The sequence below is a fragment of the Balaenoptera ricei genome, chromosome 5 (assembly GCF_028023285.1).
Source record: "Balaenoptera ricei isolate mBalRic1 chromosome 5, mBalRic1.hap2, whole genome shotgun sequence".
In the NCBI taxonomy this organism is placed as follows: Eukaryota; Metazoa; Chordata; class Mammalia; order Artiodactyla; family Balaenopteridae; genus Balaenoptera; species Balaenoptera ricei.
Genome location: NC_082643.1, coordinates 107,565,025 through 107,583,666, shown reverse-complemented (window position 1 = coordinate 107,583,666; position 18,642 = coordinate 107,565,025). Strand labels below are relative to the sequence as shown.

The window sequence follows — 18,642 nt, the reverse complement described above, 5'->3', positions numbered from 1 at the left end:
AAAATAATACCAGTGGTTCTAGCCAGTACCAGGTCAAAAGACTAAATATTAGTTTGGAGAAATAAGGTAATACCTCTAGAAATATGTGCTTATCATTAAAATTGGAATGTTGAACCTGAAAATCAGTATTAAAATTCTATGGCTGCAAGCAGCTTATTAAACTCTAGGAGGCAATTTGTAGGACTGTCTAACATTTAAGTCCCATATGTAGAACTAGTCTTTCCAAAAGAGTTAGCAAGCACACTAATATACTCTTTCTTATATGATGTATTTTACAATTTCAAAGCACTCTGTACACCTCATAACTGAACCAAAGGTATCCTTAACTTACAGTAAGTTTTCTGAGTTTTAAGACCCTGTATGCTATGTACCCATTGGCTTTAAATATGTCTACTTAAATATGTATATTGAAATAATAATGCCTCTTTAACTTCAGAATCCCTGCACTTTAAATAACAGTATCTTCAGATAGTAGAAAAATATAAAATATCAATTAATATCACACAATCCCCAAAGCCTTGGCTAAGGTTAATTCTGTTGTTTTTGGTGGTAATTGGTTAATATTCTTGCCAAAGCTCTCCTTCAGGAAATATGTACTATTCAGTAGATTGCTATAAAATTCAAATTGAAAATTAAAATTATTATTTTTTTATAAATTTCTAGGACAGAATGCTCTTCTAACATTATTCTCTTTTCTGAGCATTATTGTATTAATGCTTACATTCCAGTGTGAGAATAATTTAGTGCATAGAAAAAGAAACTGACCTTTGTGTATTTTATTTTACTTATTGTCAGATATAGTCACAGATTTTGGCTACCTATTAAAACCTTGGCTAAAATACTATAAATGAAAATTATTATTAAAGCTATCTATTAAAGTCATAATAATTATACAGCAAAACTTGAAACCTTCTCTCTTTATATAATATACCACATGTTGGCATATGAAAAGTCAGATTTTAATATACAGTGTTCAACTCACAAGCTGATTTAAAATACATTTGCAGTTTTGAAAAGACCTATTCTAGAATGGTAGATCTGATCAGAACCTAAAATATCATGAACCCCTTGCCTTACTGCTGTTCTTTAAGGCAGCAGATTAAAATCTTGCCACAATCAAGAAACTGGCAAAAAGCTTCCATCCTGTACATAGTGCTCTTTCTCTCTCATTTTTTACTTAAAAAAAAAACAGGAAAATGCATCAGATTTGTGTAAATGAGGATATTCCAAGAGGGTGGCCAGTTTTGCTTTATGATCTTATGAAGGAAATTTGTGACCTGCCATATATATATATATGTGTATATATGTATATATCCCAAACCAGTAACAGGACTTTGTTTATATTGCAAATCAATATTATTTTTTCTTTAAAATTTTTAAATTAAAATCAAATTCAGTGTAAAATTGAATGTAGAACTCATTTCCAGACATTTATATCTGACTCTCATTTTACTTCTTTTAATTAATAAAGAATTTTTATTTAAGACAGCCGTAGGTTTTATCAAGATTTATAGTGAAGGTAAATTACATTAAGGATAGAATCAGTTTCCAAGTGACCTAAAGTTGCTTGTTTTTTTCTATGTATTAATTTAACAAGAGATACAAATGGCAATTTTCCTGTGATGACATTTAACTAATGTTAAAACATCTCAACCATAGGAAGAAGGGAAAAAAAACAGTTATTTTCAAATTTTTCAGATTTAGCCTATAAAAGCCCTTACTCTTGGAGAATATCCATTTTAAAAAGGTGAATCAAGAATTTGATACCATATTTTATTTTCTGTGTTTTAATATTTACATCACATTTTATGATATTAATCTGAGTTTTTTTCTTAACCGTTGTCTTCCTTTACTATCCAGCTGTAGCAAATAAAGTAACATAAAATGTATATATTTTTCTAAGAGAGCACTTACTGTGCAATACCAGCAGTGGTAAATGTCAGAGTACTTGGGAATCTGCCGAAATGCTGACCTTGAGAATAAACTAGAATTTTTCTGTCTAATTTTCCCCATAACCAAGTTCTTTATCTCTATGTACTTTGCTTACTATGTTGCAATAAAAAATACTTAGAATTATCCATATGACTTATACTTCAAATAGTAATACATTAAGTAGATGTACAAGCTTATATACAATGCAGTATGGCTCACCTATCTGTGTCCTTCTCTCATTTCTACATCTCCATGACACACTACCACTTATTTCCAGGCATTTTTATCCAATAATTTGTCATATTATTAATCATAAAACCATATATCCCTTTAAAAATATATCCATACTTTAAAAATACATACCTTGTGTATTCTACTTTCTTTTAAAAATGTATATTATCGGGACTTCCCTGGTGACACAGTGGTTAAGAATCTGCCTGCCAATGCAGGGGACATGGGTTCGATCCCTGGTCCGGGAAGATCCCACATGCCGCAGAGCAACTAAGCCCGTGTGCCACAACTACTGAGCCTGTGCTCTAGAGCCCGCGAGCCACAGCTACTGAGCCCGTGTGCCACAACTACTGAAGCCCATGTGCCTACAGCCTGTGCTCCACAACAAGAGAAGCCACCGCAATGAGAAGCCTGCTCACCACAACGAAGAGTAGCCCCCACTCGCCGCATCTATAGAAAGCCTGCACACGGCAATGAAGACCCAACACAGCCAAAAATAAATAAATAAATAAATTTGTTTTAAAAAATGTATATTATCATCCAGGTATAAAACCAACATTTTAGTAGTAGATTTTCTAGGGAAATTAAAGTCAAAAACCATGAAATTATCTTTTTAAGTTTCTGTCATGTATAACACGATATTTCCCCAACAAAGAAAAATAAATATTGTAAGCACTTTTATATAGAAGTTCCTAATTTTTTACCAAGTATTTTTCATTAAGATATTTTGAGAAAAGTTTGTATTTTGGCTGATAAATCAAAGAACACCATTAGAACGTATCTGCTTTTTATACTTCTGAAATTATATAAACAGTTTAATTCATCAGGATATAATGAAAATTTATCCAACTGGGTATTTCAAAACCCCATCGTCTTAAAGGAAAATAACTAAAATCAAAACAAAGTCAAAAAGCACCTAAAATTTATAACAGATATGAATAATATTATCATGAAATACTTCTAATTGAAGCAGTGAAGTGTAAAGAAAACTAATAGCTGTTCGTTCCCTCTCTCTAACTTCTACCCCACCAGGGATACAACCTGCAATCGGGTGTACCGCCTACCTCTAAGCTTTGCATTGATTGCAAATGTCACTTGCTTTGATTAAACCTTCTCCCTAAGTGGCAGTGGATAGGAATTATTTTGAAAAGCCTAGAAAAGTTTCTGTGTATTCCTTTCGAGTTTGCTACAGTACTTGAGAAGTGGAAATGTTTATTCCTTTCGAAAAATATAAGAAAAGATAGCACTTTAGGAGGAAATATCTGCAGCCCTTTAGTGCGTGGCAATCACTTGAAAAGATTCCTCTATGGATTACCCATTAATATTTCTCATGCTGCAATTATAGGTGCAGGGAAGATTGCAACCAAGTTTACACAATGTGGATTTCTCAAAAGAAAATTAAGTTTAGCATATGAAATCAATAACAAGTGCTACACCATCAACATAGAGAAATTTGTTGCATTTCTACACACTAATAGCAAACTATCAGAAAGAGAAATTAAGAAAACAATAACACTTACAATTGCATCAAAAAGAATAAAATATCTAGGAATAAGCTTAACCAAGGAGGTGAAACACCCATGCACTGAAAACAATGAGACAGTGATGAAAGAAATTGAAGAAGACACAAATAAATGGAAAGATGTTTTGTGTTCATGGATTGGAAGAATTAATATTGTTAAAATGCTCATAGTACCTAAAGCAATCTATAGATTCAATGCAATTCCTATCAAAATTCTAATAGCATTTTTCACAGAAATAGAACAAATAATTATAAAATTTGTATGGAACCATATAAAAACACCGAATAGCCAAACCAATCTTGAGAAAGAAAAACCAAGCTGAAGGCAGCATGTGTCCTGATTTCAAACTATATTACAGAGCTATAGTAATTAAAACAGTATGGTATTGGCATAAAAACAAATGCATTTATCAATGGAACAGAATAGAACCCAGAAAAGAACCCACACATATAAGCTCAAGAAATTTACAACAAAGGAGCCAAGAATATACAATGGAGAAAGGACAGTCTCTTCAATAAATGGTGTTGGGAAAACTGGACAGCTACATATAAAAGAATGAACCTGGACCACTATCTTACAACTCTCAATACTTCAGAACATGCTCTTGTGTGTGAGAATAGTATCAATTATTGTGGATTTTATAAAATCACTCTTTATATGGATAGATTAGATTAAATCAAACTCTTCTAGTGGTTTCATAATGTGTTTGTTGTGAAAAATTTAGATGTAGCTGAAGTTTATTTATGTAAGTTGTGGAATGAGACTCCAGTATTATTTTCTAGATGTTTTCCTGTTATATCTACTTCCATTTATTGAGTAACCCATCTTTTCCAACACTAACTTAAAATGTTACAGTTATCATATTCTAAGTTCTCCAATGTGTTTGAGGCTCAGTCACCTTTCTACTCTGTTTTATCTGTCTGTTCATGCATTATCACCATACTGGTTAAATTAATGAAGCTTTATATGTACTTTAATATCTGATAGGGCAACTCTTCACCTCTATTTACTCTTTTTTTCCCAGAATTTTCTCAGTGATTCTTGTTTATTTTTACATATAAAAATTCATAAAATCATTTTGTTTAGTTAAAAATGAGTTTTTGTTTATGGAATTAGATTATATTTATTAATTTTGAGAGAATTGGAAAATACATATTCAGAGAAACATAGAATGGGTTGATGAATGGATAAACAAATGGCATTCTTTTATGTTACTCTTAGACAATTTAATGTAATGACTGGGAACAGAGACTCTTATTCAGTGTGCCAAGTTCAAATGCTGGCTCTGGCACATACCTTGGGGAATATAACCTATCTGAGCCTCAGAGAGGTTACAATCCCTATAAGCTGAAATGAAAATAATAATAATGCATATACTATGTGGTTGTATAGGGATTAAATGAGGCAATACGTGTTAAGTACTTCAAAAAGTGCCTGGCACATAGAACTGTTCTCAGTAAATGGTACCTGTTACTTTAGGCACTTTACTGTGAATATATATGCCAGTACTGTGAAGATAAGAAAGCATCATGTGGTAGAAAAGTAAAGAGGTATAAAACTGGCCATTTATCTTTTTAAACATAATATTGACCTACATTTTACAGTGAGTCACAGTTTCTAAATAACTTTCACATGAATATTATTTAATTCTCACAGTATCTATGTGATTTTTTCTTGTTTTACATAAAAATGAAATTGAATCTCAAACTCACAAAATTAATAAGTGGCAGAACTTGGACTTGAATCCTGGACAAAAGTTTTTAGAGTTGAGTTCTTTTAGAGAACTGGCTCAAAGGACCAGGTTTCAGAATGATACTTTACTTCTGAGTATTTATATTATACAAGTTGTATTCTCATACATAGACTGTACTAATCTTCACAATATCCCCAGGAGGTAAGCCTGGTGGAAACTATTTTCTTCCATTTTTAACAAATCAGGAAACTCAAGCTCTTTTACCTTGCTTAAGTAGTTCTTAATGTAGACTTAAATAGTCTTAACTAGACTGTTTGAATAATTGAAATTTCACTTATCTCAACAACAATATATCATTTAATATCCATTTACAATTCTTCAGTTTATAATTAAACCTCATTTAAAAATAAGTTCAAGTACTGTTAGAGTATACAAAAAAATAAAGGAGGAAAGAATAAGGTACTTTAAAATTAGGTTAAATTAAAATGATGATTGGTAATGTCCCTAAGAAATGTGGGGCATTTTATCACAGGTAAATTCCCAAATCTGTTGTAGACTACTGAACAAGAGAAGTGCTGTACTCACTATTGTCTCCTCAGTGCCTAGCATAATGATTTCTGGATGGATGGATGGTGAATTAATAAATGATTGAAAGAATAAAGTTTTGTGAATCAGCTGCATTCTCATTTTATACATAAGAAAATGCAGTCATGTGATGTGACTTGCTAAAGGTCAAAAATCTTTAAACGGAGAACTAGTTCTGGAAATTAGGCTTCCTGAGTTCCAACCTGATACTCTGCCCCTAGACCCAGCACACAGAGGAAAGATTTTAGTCTGAATCTTCAGGACAAAGTTCATGTCTTCAGGATTATATTATATCCTCAGGACCAAAAATGAGGTCTACTTATCTATTGCTGAATAAATGAAACTGTTCTTGAAAGTTTTCCATATTTTGTTAAATAAAAATATTTCTTAGCCCTGCCACTAGTAAAATAATATAGGACTCTCCCCATTATAGATTATTGATATAGTATTCCAGTAAACAAAAAATTCATGTTAGTAAAAAGAATTTACACCATGCATATACTTTTGTTTTTACAAGGGTTTTCTATATAAGTTTGCTAGACGTTAACACATGTATTTTGTGATCAATAAATGGGTGCTAATTATTGGTGATAATGATTATATTAATTTTAAAACAAAATGTATTGGAGTATAGCTGCTTTACAATGTTGTGTTAGTTTCTGCTGTACAGCAAAGTGAATCAGTTATATATACACATATATCCACTCTTTTTCAGATTCCCTTCCCATTTAGGTCACCACAGAGCACTGAGCAGAGTCCCCTGTGCTATACAGTAGGTTATCATTACAGTAGGTTGTCCATTTTATATATAGTAGTGTACATGTCAATCCCAATCTCGCAATTCATCCCACTCCCCCCATCCCCCTTGGTAACCATAAGTTTGATTTCTACATCTGTGACTCTATTTCTGCTTTGCAAATAAGTTCATCTGTACCATTTTTTTGGATTCCACATATAAGCCACATTATGCGATATTTATCTTTCTCTTTCTGACTTACTTCACTCTGTATGACAATCTCTAGGTCAATCCACGTCACTGCAAATGGCATTATTTCATTCCTTTTTATGGCTGAGTAATATTCCATCATATATATGTACCACATCTTCTTTATCCATTCCTCTGTTGATGGACATTTAGGTTGTTCCATATCATGGCTATTGTAAATAGTGCTGCAATAAACATTGGGGTGCATGTATCTTTTTGAATTATGGTTTTCTCTGGGTATATGCCCAGGAATGGGATTGCTGGGTCATATGGTAGTTCTATTTTTAGTTTTTTGAGGAAACTCCATACTATTCTCCATAGTGGCAGTACCAATTTACATTCCCACCGACAGTGCAAGAGGGTTCCCTTTTCTCCACACCCTCTCCATCATTCATTATTTGTAGATTTTTTGATGAAGGCCATTCTGACCAGTGTGAGGTGATACCTCATCATAGTTGTGATTTGTATTTCTCTAGTAATGAGTGATCTTGAGCATCTTTTCATGGTTTTTGACCAACTGTATGTCTTCTTTGGAGAAATGTTTATTTAGATTTTCTGCCCATTGTTTGATTGGGTTGTTTGTTTTTGTGATATTGAGCTGCATGAGCTGTTTGTACATTTTGGAGATTAATCCCTTGTCGGTTGCTTCATTTGCAAATATTTTCTCCCATTCTGAGGGTTGTCTTTTCATCTTGTTTATGGTTTCCTGTGCTGTGTAAAAATTTGAAGTTTAATTAGGCCCCATATTTTATTTTTGTTTTTAGTTTCATTACTCTAGGAGGTGGATCAAAAAAGATCTTGCTGTGATTTATGTCAAAGAGTGTTCTGGCTATGTTTTCCTCTAAGCGTTTTACAGTATCCAGCCTTTCATTTAGGTCTTTAATCCATTTTTAGTTTATTTTTGCATATGGTGTTAGGGAGTGTTCTAATTTCATTCTTTTGCACATAGCTGTCCTGTTTTCCCAGCACCACTTATTGAAGAGACTGTCTTTTCTCGATTGTATATTCTTGCCTCCTTTGTCATGGATTAGGTGCTCATAGGTGCGTGGGTTTATCTCTGGACTTTCTATCCTGTTCCATTGATCTATATTTCTATTTTGTGCCAGTATCATACTGTTTTAATTACTGTAGCTTTGTAGTGTAGTCTGAAGTCAGGGAGCCTGATTCCTCCAGCTCCATTCCTCTGTTTCACGATTGCTTTGGCTATTCAGGGTCTTTTTTGTTTCCAAACAAATTGTAAAATTTTTTGTTCTAATTCTGTGAAAAATGCCATTGGTAATTTGACACAGATTGTGTGGAATCTGTAGATTGCTTTGGGTAATATAGTCATTTTCACATTATTGATTCTTCCAAGCCAAGAACATGATATATCTCTCCATCTGTTTGTATCATCTTTGATTTCTTTCATCAGTATCTAATAGTTTTCTGAGTACAGCTCTTTTGCCTCCTTAGGTAGGTTTATTCCTAGGTATTTTATTCTTATTGATATGATGGTAAATGGGATTGTTTCCTTAATTTCACTTTCTGATCTTTTGTTTTTAGTATATAGTAATGCAAGAGCTTTCTGTGTATAAATTTTGTATCCTGCAACTTTACCAAATTCCTTGATGAGCTATAGTATTTTTCTGGTAGCATCTTTAAGATTTTCTATGTATAGTATCATGTCATCTGCAAACAGTGACAGTTTTAGTTCTTATTTTCCAGTTTGGATTCCTTTTATTTCTTTCTCTTCTCTGATAGCCATGGCTAGGACTTCCAAAACTATGCCAAATAAAAGTGGTGAGTGGACATCCTTGTCTTGTTCCAGATCTTAGAGGAAATGCTTTCAGCTTTTCACCATTGGGTATGATGTTAGCTGTAGGGTTGTCACATATGGCCTTTATTATGTTGATGTAGGTTCCCTTTAAGCGCACTTTCTGGAGAGTTTTAATCATAAATCGGTGTTGAAAGTTGTCAAAAGCTTTTTTCTGCATCTATTAAGATGATTATATGGTTTTTATTCTTCAGTTTGTTAATGTGGTGTATCACATTGATTGATTTGCGTATATTGAAGAATCCTTGCATCCCTGGGATAAATCCCACTTGATCATGGTGTATGATCCTTTAAATGTGTTGTTGGATTCTGTTTGCTAGTATTTTGTTGAGGATTTTTGCATCTATGTTCATCCATGATATCGGCCTGTTCTTTTCTTTTTTTGTGATATCTTTGTCTGGTTTTGGTATCAGGGTGATGGTGGCCTTGTAGAATGAGCTTGGGAGTGTTCCTGCCTCTGCAATATTTGGAAGAGTTTCAGAAGGGTAGGTATTAAGTCTTCTCTAAATGTTTGATAGAATTTGCCTGTGGAGCCATCTGGTTCTGGGCTTTTCTTTGTTGGACGTTTTAAAATCACACTTTCAATTTGAGTACTTGTGACTGGTCTGTTCATATTTTCTATTTCTTTCTGTTTCAGTCTTGGAAGGTTGTTCCTTTCTAGGAATTTGTCCATTTCTCCTAGGTTGTCCATTTATCGGTGTATTGTTGCTTGTAGTAGTCCCTTATGATCTTTGTATTTCTGTGGTATCCACTGTAATTTCCCCTTCCTCATTTCTAATTTTATTGATTTGAGACCACTCCCTTTTTTTCTTGATGAGTCTGGCTAAAGATTTATCAATTTTGTTTATCTTCTCAAAGAACCAGCTTTTAGTTTCATTGATCTTTGCTACTGTTTTCTTTGTCTCTATTTCATTTATTTCTGCTCTGATCTTTATGATTTCTTTCCTTCTACTAACTTTGGGTTCTGTCTGTTCTTCTTTCTCTAGTAGCTTTAGGTATAAGGTTAGGTCCTTTATTTGAGATTTTTCTTGTTTCTTAAGGTAAGATTGTATTGCTATAAACTTCCCTCTTAGAACTGTTTTTGCTGTGTCACAAAGATCTAGGATCAATGTTTTCATTGTCATTTGTCTCTAGGTGTTTTTTGATTTCCTCTTTGATTTCTTCAGTGACCCATCGGTTATTTAATAACATATTGGTTAGCCTCCATGTGTTTGTGTTTTTTATAGATTGTTTCCTGTAATTGAGTTCTAACCTCATAGCATTGTGGTCAGACAAGGTGCTTGATATGATTTTAATTTTCTTAAATTTATCAAGGCTGGATCTGTGACCCAGGATGTGATCTATCCTGGAGAATGTTCCATGTGCACTTGAGAAGAAAGTGTATTCTGCTGCTTTCAAATGAAATGCCCTGTAAATATCAATTAAGTCTATTTGGTCTAATGTGTCATTTAAGGCTGTGTTTCCTTATTAATTTTCTGTCTGGATGATCTGTCCATTGGTGTAAGTGGGGTGTTTAAGTCCCCCACTATTATTGTGTTACTGTTGATTTCCCCTTTTACGGCTGTTAGCATTTGCCTTATATATTGAGGTGCTCCTATGCTGCATACATAAATATTTAAAATTTCATATCTTCTTCTTGGATTGATCCCTTGATCATTACGTAGTGACCTTCCTTGCCTCTTGTAACAGTCTTTATTTTAAAGTCTATTTTGTCTGATATGAATATTGCTACTCCGGTTTTCTTTTGATTTCCATTTGCATGGAATATCTTTTTCCATCCCTTCATTTTCAGTCTGTATGTACCCCTAGGTCTGAATTGGGTTTCTTGTAGACAGCCTATATAGGGCCTTGTTTTTGTATCCATTCAGTCAGTCTAAGTCTCTTGGTTTGAGCATTTAATCCATTTACATTTAAGGTAATTATTGATATGTAGTTCTATTGCCAATTTCTTAATTGTTTTGGGTTTGTTTTTGTAGGTGTTTTTTCTTCCTTTCCTCTTTTGTTCTCTTCGCTTGTGATCTGATGACCATCTTTAGTCTTGTGCTTGGGTTGCTTTTTCTTTTTTGTGTGTGTATCTATTGTAGTTTTTTGGTTTGTGTTTTCCATGAGGTTTTGATAAAGCAGTCTATATATATACAAGGTTGTTTTAAGTTGCTGGTCTCTTCGTTTCAAATGCAATTCCCATTTCCTGCATTTGTACACTTCTCTTCTCACTGTTGCTGATTTTAACATTATATTTTTTATGGATGATTTCCTACCTTTACTGTATGTTTGCCTTTACCATTTAGCTTTCCCATTTGTGATTTTCTTGTTTCTAGTTGTGGTCTCTTTGAGGTTTTTTTTCCCTGCCTAGAGAACTTCCTTTAGCATTTGTTGTAGGGCTGGTTTGGTGGTGCTGAATTCTCTTAGCTTTTGCTTGTCTGTAAAGCTTTTGATTTCTCCATTGAATCTGAATGAGAGCCTTGCTGTGTATAGTATTCTCGGTTGTATGTTTTTCCCTTTCATTACTTTAAACATATCATGACACTCCCTCCTGGCCTGCAGAGTTTGTGCTGAAAAGTAATCTGATAACCTTATGGGGATTCCCTTGTATGTGATTTGTTGCTTTCCCTTGTTGTTTTTAATATTTTTTCTTTGCATTTAATTTTTGTTAGTTTGATGAATATGTGTCTCGGCATGTTCCTTCTTGGGTTTATCCTGTATGGGACTCTCTGTGCTTCCTGGACTTGGGTGACTACTTCCTTTCCCACATTAGGGAAGTTTTCGACTATAATCTCTTCAAATATTTTCCCACGCCCTTTCTCTTTCTCTTCTTCTTCTGGCACCACTGTAATTCAAATGTTCTTGTGTTTGATGTTGTCGCAGAGGTCTCTGAGACTGTCCTCACTTCTTTTCATTCGTTTTTCTGTATTCTGTTCCATGGCAGTGATTTCCACCATTTTGTCTTCCAGATCACTTATCCATTCTTCTGCCTCAGTTATTCTGCTACTGATTCCTTCTAGAGTATTTTTCATTTCAGTTATTGTATTGTTCATCTCCGTTTGTCTCTTCTTTAGTTTTTCTAGGTCTTCATTAAACATTTGTTGCATCTTCTCAATCCATGCCTCCATTCTTTTTCTGAGATCTTGGATCATCTTTACTATCATTATTCTGAATTCTTTTTCAGGTCGATTGCCTATCCCTTCTTCATTTAGTTGTTCTGTAGGTTTTTATCTTGCTCCTTCATCTGCAACTGATTTCTCTGTCATCTCATTTTGTCTAACTTATTGTGTTTATGGTCTCCTTTCCACAGCCTGCAGGATCACAGTTCCTCTTGCTTCTGGTTTCTGCCCCCTGGTGGGTGAGCTGGATATTGAGCCGGGCCTCCCCTTTGCTCTGTGGTTGTCACTGCCCTGTCAGGGGTATGGTGTGCTCCCTAGTTGTTGAAGTATAGGCCCTGAGATATGTTTCTTAGCTGTGTTTCTGATCTGCGATGCGAGGTAGGCAGGATTGAAGTACTCCCACTGGGAGAGAATCCTCTGAGTATTCCTCCTCTGGGGTTGTTCACCTGTGAGTGTGCTCTGTTGTGTCCCCTTTCATGCATTGTGCAGGCTCATAAAGTACACTGTTGTTGGCACTGCTGTCAGTCCCACCTTAACCTTGGGTATGCCGGCAGATGGTCCTGGTGACTCACAGGTGTTGTTTTCACCAGGCCACCGGTGCAGATCTACTGAGGTCAGGTTCCAGGACTGCACTAGTCATGCACCTGGACCTGCTGTGGGAGCTATTGAAGCAGCTCAGACTCTGGCCTGGCATAACCCCTGCATGTACATACCCACAAAGCCCACAGCTGCTAAAGCCAGACCTGTCTCAGCTGCAGGAACACTTGTTGTCTATTCAGATGTTCCACAGGCATTGAATTTAGGAAGTCACCAGTGGAGGTGTAACTCTGCGGTTTGCATAGCCATGAAGAGAGATTCTAGCTCTTCTTCCTTAGTTGCACAGCCCCTCCATGCATATACTTCTCATTGTAAAATTCCAAATTCCCTTAACATCAAACTATGCTGAAAAAAAAAATGCCTCCTTTCTTTCATAGAGGAAAATAACACTTCAGTGTTTTGCAAAACTAACTTTATCAACATCAAATATAAACTGCCTGATCAAGAAAATAATTAATAGAGAGGTTAAGTTAAGAGAATGATGGATAGCAGGGAGTATGCTCTTAGGCTTAAGTGGTGCATATCTCCAAAACAGATTTACTAGCCCAGCAAATATTTCCACGAGCCTCCCATTCTACCCCAGGCCCTCAGCTGGTAACATCAGCTAAAAATATTTTTCCTAAAAACAAAAATCCTTTCTAAAATGCAAAGAATACATGAATAATCTCTTTCTTGACAGCTAGGACACAGGGGTTGATACAGTCAAGGGCTTCCTGGCACCGAGGAGGATTTCTGCTCTGCTATAAAGATGCAAGTTTCCTGGCAAGTGAGACAGCTCTTTAATTAGGGTAGTGCTCCTCTCCACTTCATTCTAATAGGCTTAACCTTAAACAGAAAGAAAACCGAGGAAACTGTTTTTCTGTTTGTTCAACTTGAACATTTTACTCCCTTATCTCATCCCCAGTTGGCTGTTTGCTTTTGAGAGCCCTTCTATTTCCCCTTTCTCCTTTACTCCTCTTTCTTCATTCCTGCCTTAGAGGAGACAGTTCCTTTTGAAATTATTTTGCCGTTCCATCTTTACATAATCTTCGCAACAAGGGGCAGTGCAGTCCTTAAAAGTGCCTAGAATGACACCTGTCTGCCCCACACATAGTGCTCTATAAGTATTTCTGACTCTTGATTTTGTACAATAGCTAGTTCCCGATAACCTACTGTTTTCATTTACCACTATTCATATGACCCAGATTTTAAGTAACTTCGTATATATCACTTTTTTTCATTTTCATGTATCCTGAATGACAGGCGTAAATTTTACTGAGGATTTTGTACATTAGCCCAAAGAGAGAATTTGCCTCCCAGAACATAAAACTCTTTTGGCATTTCTTTACAAGTCAGCTCCCAGGCAATTGTATGTGTCTCTCTCTCCCTCTTCATCTCCTTCCCCTTTCCTTCTCTCTCTTCACCTTTCCTTCTTGCAGCCTCTCCTTGATCTATTTCTCTGCCTCAGAAAGCCTATTCACCCATTATTTTTCAAGACAAATCCAGCGCAGTTCCCATAATCCAAATTGTAGCACAGACCCTATGATTCAAATAATTCCAAATTTGCAATCCCTATCTACATCCGTTACCCTTCTCAGCAAACACAATATTCTCCATAGACCCAATTTCACTCTCCTTCAAGTCAGGAGAGGATTATAAATAGAAAACTAATGTTGTTGTTGTTGTTATTGTTGTTTCTGTCACACACCAGGTTGCACATGAACCCTTTATGCATGTGATTCTAATTACTTGCTCCAAGTCTTTTCAGATGTCTTTCTGCTACTGTTTTCATTTTTATTTCACTTCTGAAAAGACTTCAGAGAGACCTTCACCTCTACTACTTTGCTTAAGTAGTAGATCCCCCAAAGGACTATGATTCTCTGTACTTATATGTGCTTCACACGGTGTATTTCCAAACTTATGGATTTTTCAAATTATTTGTATTTCTCCCAAACCTGTTTTTAACCTGTTTTTATTTGGAAATATTTAGATCAGTGAAATAATATACTGTAAATAGTTCTTACCTTTGGACTCTCAGATATTAGCGTCAGATTATTTCTGCCTAATTATTTCATCATTCTCCAACATGATGTGAAATGAAAATTATATAAAGTCTCTGAAATAGAAATTCCTAAAGCCTTTTGCCACAGCCACCTAAGCCCAGATGAAAAGAATGATTTTCACTGACACCTTAAAGGAACATATACATGCCTCACATATTAAATCTGCAAAGGAAAAAAGCATCCTAAAAGAACTGAAAACAATGGACAGAATAGTAGTTGCAAAACCAAGGGAATAGGAACTCCAGTAATAATTAGAATAAACAACAGGTCCTTCAAATGCTACCCATGCTGATTAAAAAGCAGAAGATCAAGTATTAGATAATAGTTCCCTTCATACACAGTGCCTCAAGGAAATTGAAAACTAATGACTGGTGACAGTAAGTTTGTATGCCACAGTTAATCCAGTTTGAACAAGAGAGAGTGTTCAATTTTAGACAAGGCTTCATGGAGAACTAGAACACACTTTTCCTTTCACTTGACTGAGAATACAAGCCAGGTCTCTATCATTACAATACCTGGAACATTACAATCTAACTTCTAGACATAAGATTTCATGAGGCATCTCCTGGAACATTTCATTATCAGACCACATATTTTCACTAGGAAGTATTCAGTAGAGTGAGCACAAACTCCAGTGTTTTGAGGCAATAAATAAATCAGCTTACATTTATTTAAGGATCATCTGTAATACAATGAATGGGAGATCCTAGGCCTTACAATTCCATTTCTATTGCTCTCTTATCTTCTTCCTATAAGATATCTGAGAATTTAGGCAGCTTTGAGCAAATGATTCAAAGGTAAAGGTGTATACCCATACCTTCTTCAAGTCTCATAGCCTGAGATGGAGGCATAGTTCAGGGACATTTTGCTGTAATGATCTCATTTCTTAATGTATATAAGGCACATCAATGGCTACTCTGTTATATTCTGTGATAACAAGCCAAAAAATTTTGTTATAAGCAAAAGGGACTATTTTCCACACAGGAATTTATTAATGTTATTTTAAAATTTTAGACAAAAGTCACAGAATCTCTGTCTTTGGGTGATTTAACAGCACAGATCAGATTCTCATTTCTCTGAAATGGATCAGTTTTTTCATCCAACTAAAGTACCAAGTTATACTAGTTGAGTGGGAAAAAGCTTATAGCTTTATTTATATTAACTTTAAGTAGTAGGAGAGAGAATTAATCTATTCATTTTGAATCCTTTATCCAAGAAAATTGTAGGTATACTCCAATTTGAGAGCAGGTAGATCTAGCAAATGACCTCACAACATTCCCATCGGTCATGTTTCCCTACAATTCATTTTGATTAAAACTTTAATATGCACTTCATTTTATTTTTGTAAGTGTGATTCCTTAAAGCTGATGAATATCCTTCCCCAGTCACGTTGATACTGGTCTCTTCCAGGTCTGATTGTTCCTTGCAACTGAGCTCCACGTCTTCACAACAACACAGCTCTTCTGCAGTATTATATTTGGATTCATTTCAATGCGGGGGTGGGGGTTCAAGTGGCCACAGACTGCTGACGAGGCTCACTGTCTGCACACGTCATCCAGCTACTGCTATCTTCCTCTGATCACTGTCTTCTTATGTTTTTCATCAATACATTACCTGTGTTCTAGATGCTTGGCGCCTCCTTCTCAAGAGTAGTCATCTCTCAATTAAACCATCTCTCTTCTGAACCATGACCTCTTTCACTTCACTATTATTCTCTTCCAAAATGTAAACACACTCACATCTCTTCCATCTTGTGTTGTTTACATTTGCTTTCTCCTCTTGTTTACCAATCTTTTGCTCCTCTTGTTAATGCTTTGTGACTTCCAACGTATCATTCTGCTGAAACTACCCTTGACAAAGACACCTGTGCCTTCTCTGTTGTAAATTCATTGGATATATTCAGTCCTTGATCAGATTGACACAGTAGATACCTTTTCATCACTCACCACTTGAGAAGCCTCTCCTTCCATGGAATTTGCCTCCTTTCTCTCTGCAGGATATTCCTCTTTAGTATCCTTTTCTGACTTTTATTCCTAGACTTCAATGCTACTCTTTACCCTGGAGGCCCATTCTTCATATTTTTATAGCTTTCATATACAGTCTTATTTGGATAATTTCATCCACTCTCACAACATCAACATCTTTGAAAATTACTCCCAAATCGACATTAACATTATGCCCATATCTAGACTTCTCTTCTGAGGTTCAGGCTCTGAGCTCCAGATTAAAATTCTATTAACCATCTCTCGTCCTAACCCTATGTATAACAGACAGTTCAAAATAAGCATGTCAAAATGAAATAACTGTCTTTGTCGAGACTTTGAAAGTCTTCTTCCCATTTCATAGAATATTACTAATATCCACAAAGTGACCAGAAAAAAGAAACTGGAAATAATCTGTAACATCTCTCTTTCCTCAACTGAAACTCAGTCAGTGAGAAAGTCCTTCAAATTAACTCTAAAAGCACTCAAATATAAATATATATTTTTCTTTCCTAAGCTTCTGCTCTACTTTTGTTTAGACTACATAATTTCTTACCTAGATTAATATACTCATCAACTAAAGATCCTCCTGCCTCTGTTAAATCTGATTTGAATAAAATCGATTCTACACTGCTTTCAAAGTAATCTCTCTAAAAATCTTAATTTATTAATACTCTCCTTAAAATCCTTTAATGGCTTCTCTGGCCCACCCTAATCTCACTTCAATCCATTTCTCTTACTTTCTTCATCAGCATATCTTATATTATGCGCTACATCCCCAGTCAGTCAAACTATTTGTAGTACTAGAGTGAGGTATGAGCTTTGCATATTTTATTTATGTGACTAGGACACTCTTCCCCCCACTCTCCCACTCCTTTTCTGCTCCTCTCACCTGGATATTTCCTATTTGTCTTCAAAGCTGTATCACAGGCACTTCTTCCTCTAGAAAGCCTCTTTGAAACTTCCACCCCCAATCTGCATTCAGTGTTCGTCCATGTGCTCCCATTACATCACACAGCAAACTCTAGCATGCAACTTACAACTTTACATAAGAAACATCCATTTGCTTAACTATCTCTTCCAACAAACTTTGCAAAGCTGAAGGGCTCAAGTGAATCATTACTTTAAAAATAATTATTATTACACATGAAAGTTTATACTTATTATAAAAGGCAGAATATTTCAAAATGAATTAAAGTTTTCTATTTCTTTGTTTGCTTATTTGTCTTAAACCATGACTCAAATGACTCACAGTCTTCTAATATTTATGACTCAAATAAAATATTAATATTAAAAGATCATGACTCATTTTGGCTCTCTAAATCTGGTTTTCATTTTTGATAAGGCATTGTACATCAATTCTCGTGTTTTGTGAGTTGCTAGCAAAAATAGACTCTAGCCGGAAACAGAAGCAATTAATGTGGACTCAGCACTTCAATGATTTTGCTAGTTTAATGGTCCTAAAAAAGTATTTTTCTCTTCTAGTAGTAGTAGAAACAAAAGGAATGTCTTATTCTAGGAGTATAATCTTGGAAAGTGATAAGAGATACTGACGAAATGGATCAAGCATTATCAAGTACTTATCAAATATTTACATAGTCAGAATTGAAATGAAACATCTAATACTTTATTGAATTACTTCAGATATTGTTCTAAGATTTCCATCTGAATTTTTTACAGTTTTACAATTTTCATATATCTCCTGAAATTCTCCATCTTTTAAGCCATCTGTTTCTGTAAATACTTCAACATATTTTTCATAGTTATTTAAAAACCTTACCTATTAATTGCAAAACCTACTGACATTTTTTCTTCATTATGGGTCACATTTTTATATTTCTTTGCATGTACGACAATTTGGAGTTGTATACTGGGTATTGTGAGATATGATGTTAAGACTCAGGGTGCCATTCATCTGAAAAATGCTGTGCTTTCTCTGAGCAGGCAGTTAAGTTGCTGGTAGATCATTCAAATTTGCAGAGGTTTGGTACTTCCTTAGGATGAATCTATTTTAGTTTTGCCCTTAGTTTTAAGGTTAATTTCTTAATCCTAGGCATAGTATTTAATCTTAAGGCCTAGACCTTGTGGGAAAACCCAAGTTGTCTACTGAGACTCTAGTTTGAAGATACTCAAACTCTAAACTCTGTCTCTCTTATGA

At 35.0% G+C, this 18,642-nt stretch overlaps 1 protein-coding gene across 1 annotated transcript in view; it reads left to right on the top strand.

The window, feature by feature from the left end:
* The window catches only part of TACR3 (tachykinin receptor 3), a 68,532-nt gene that overhangs the window by 31,447 nt on the left and 18,443 nt on the right, over positions 1-18,642 (top strand). The gene's annotated exons all lie outside the window — the stretch shown is intronic.